Here is a 2,988-nt window from a genome sequence, read left to right as displayed (position 1 = left end):
CCTTGATATCCAAACCGCATAAAGACTGAACAAAGAAGGAGATTTACTGTCCTTGATCATTTTATATCAACTTGACACAAGCTAAAGCCTGAAAGGAGAGAACCTCAGTTAAGAAAAGGTCTCCATGAGATTGAGCTGTGGGCAAGATTGTAGAACATCTTCTTAATACTGATTCATGGAGGAGAAGTTTATTGTGGGTGGTGCCATCCTTGTCTGGGTTCGACAAGAAAGGAAGCTGAGCAAGTCATGGGGAACAAGCCAGCATACAGCACCCTTCCATGCCTCTGCATCGGCACCTGCTGCCAGGTTTCTGCCCTGTTTAAGTTCTTGTCCTGACTCCCTTTGATAATGAACAGTGATGTGGAAGTGTAAGTCAATAAACCAGCAGAAGTAACCCTAACTAGGACAATTGCAGACCAGTTTCCCTTATGAACACAGATACAGCAATTCTTAATAAAATACCTGCAAACCAAATCCAAGAACACATCAAAAAGATTATGGCGGAGCTCGGGACCGGGGAACCTCCTAGCGTGGCCTCCAACCATGGCCTCTCTGCAAGCCAAGGATGCGTATCTGCAGGACTTGGCCAAGAAGATCTGCACATAGCCTGGCCCCGAGAGGCAGGGGAGCAAGTGGGCTGTCAGAACAAAACGCTTGGAAGCTGCCGGGCCCCCCAAAAAGAAAAGGAAGAAAACACAGAAGAAATCTAGGGATCAGGAACAGAAAGCTGCAGAACACAAGACTAAGGCCCCAGGGAAGACGGCTCCCACCTTGTCTAGGGCTAAGAAGCCAATGGTATCCAAACAAGAGAAGAACTCCAGGTCCCTAGAGTCTCCTAAAGATGGCCAAGCCACAGCACCTGACTCTGTCTTTGCACTGGATTTCCTGCGCCAGCGGCTGCATGAGAAGATGCAGCTGGCCCAGGGCCAGGGTAGCACCAAAGAGCTGTCAGCTGCCACCCTAGAGAAAAGACAGCGGAGGAAATAGGAGAGGGAACGGAAGAAGAGGAAGCGGAAGGAGCTTCAAGCAAAGGAGAAGGCTGCAAAGGCTGAGAATAAGGAGGAGCCGGCTGAGGCACCCCCAGATGTGGCCTGCAAGGAGCCGCAGGAGTCAGGGCTTATCTTTAATAAGGTGGACGTGACTGAAGAGGAGCCAGCCAGCAAGCCCCAGCGGAAGAAGGAGAAGCGGCAGAAGGTGAAAGGGAACCTGACACCACTGACGGGCAGGAACTACAGGCAGCTGCTGGAGCGTCTGCAAGCGCGGCAGGGCCGGCTGGAGGAGCTGCGAGACCAGGATGCAGGCAAGGCCCAAGAACTGGAGGCCAAGACGAAATGGACCAACTTGCTGTACAAGGCGGAGGGTGTGAAGATCCGTGACAATGAGCAACTGCTGAGGGAAGCCTTGAAGCGCAAGGAGAAGCGCAAGGCACAGCGGCAGCGCAGGTGGGAGAAGCGCTCAGAGCACGTGGTAGAGAAGATGCAGCAGCGTCAGGACAAGCGGCGCAAGAACCTGTGCAAGAAGAAGGCCGCGAAGGCTGAGCGGCGGCTGCAGAAGGCCCGCAAGAAGGGCCGGATACTGCCACAGGACCTGGAGCGTGCAGGCCTCTCCTGAGCAGCTTGCACCTGCCACATTCCTGGCCAGACACGTAGGTGACAGACCGCTGGTCTCCTATGTGAGACTGATGCGTTCTTGCACCACACAGCCATAGTAAGGGCTCCAGTCGTGTGCCAAGAGGATGTTTTGCCATTGTCCTTAAGTAGAACAGTGTCCTCCAGTCCCTGGGAGGAATGAAGAGGATCTGTGCCCAAGTCTTGTGAGGGTGTGTGTGTCTCTCTGTCTGTCTCTGTGTGTGTGTTCATGTTTCTGAAGACTCCAGAAGCAAGGTAGTACAGTTGAGGTGAGCTGCCCACCTGACCTTCCTACCCACCTGTATTTCTGGTAGTCATGAGAACAAAAGGCCTTGACTACTGCTTCAGTGTTCACAAGTCCCTGGCAACAGAAGGGAGCCCACAGGAGTTCTCAGGGGAATATGATCCTGTTAGGTCTGTCTCTGGGCCAGAGCTTCAAAACCCAGAGTCTTTCTGGGATCTACAGGGTGTGCCTTGGGTAACATGGCCTCCTGTGAGCCAGTTGCTGTCAGAGGCTTGGGAAGTAGTAGTGTGCTGGCTAGTTTATGTCAGTTTAACATAAGCTAGAGTTATCTGAGAAGAGGGAGCCTCACTGAGGAGACAACCTCATTGGACTGGCCTGCGGGCAAGTCTGTGGTCCACTTCCTTTACTGGTGAATGATGTGGCAGGGCCCAGTTCATTGTGGGCAGTGCCACCTCTGGGCTCGTGGTCCTGGGTTAGATAAGAAAGCTGGCCATGGGGAACAAACCAGTAAGTGATGTTCCTCTATGGCTCTTCCTTTAGTTCTGCCTCAAGGTTCTTGCCCTGACTTCTCTTGGTGATGTACTGTTACCTGGAAATTAACATGAAATAAACCTTTTCCTCCCCCCTCCCGAAAAAAAAAAGATCATCCATAATGAGCAAGTAGGCCTTATTCCACAGATGCAGGGATGGTTCAGTATATGTAAATTGATAACTGTAATCCCCCATATAGACAGAATGAAAGATGAAACACATGTGATCATCTCAGTTAGATGCAGAATGAACCTTTGACAAAATCTAACACCCCTTCATGATAAAGATTCTGGAGAGATTAGGAATAAAAGGGACATACCTCGACATAATAATGGCAATTACAGCAACACCATAGCAAGTATCAACTTAAATAGAGAGAAAACCAAAACATTTCCACTAAAATTGGGAGCAAGACAAAGTTGTACACTTTCTCTGTGTTTTTAATGTTATTCTTTAAGTCTTAGCTAGAGCAATAAGACAACTGAAGGAGATCAAAGGGATACAAATTAGAAAAGAAGATGTCAAAGTTTATTTACTTGAAGATAATATGATAGTATACATAAGCGACCCTGAAAGGTCCACCAG

General features: G+C 49.6%; 1 pseudogene; it reads left to right on the top strand.

Moving 5' to 3' along the window:
- Positions 1–524: 524 nt before the first annotated feature.
- Positions 525–1,634, top strand: LOC142853775 (surfeit locus protein 6 pseudogene; annotated as a pseudogene).
- Positions 1,635–2,988: the final 1,354 nt, after the last annotated feature.

This window comes from Microtus pennsylvanicus, chromosome 7, assembly GCF_037038515.1.
Source record: "Microtus pennsylvanicus isolate mMicPen1 chromosome 7, mMicPen1.hap1, whole genome shotgun sequence".
Taxonomy (NCBI): domain Eukaryota; kingdom Metazoa; phylum Chordata; class Mammalia; order Rodentia; family Cricetidae; genus Microtus; species Microtus pennsylvanicus.
This window is presented reverse-complemented; position numbering and strand designations above follow the sequence as displayed.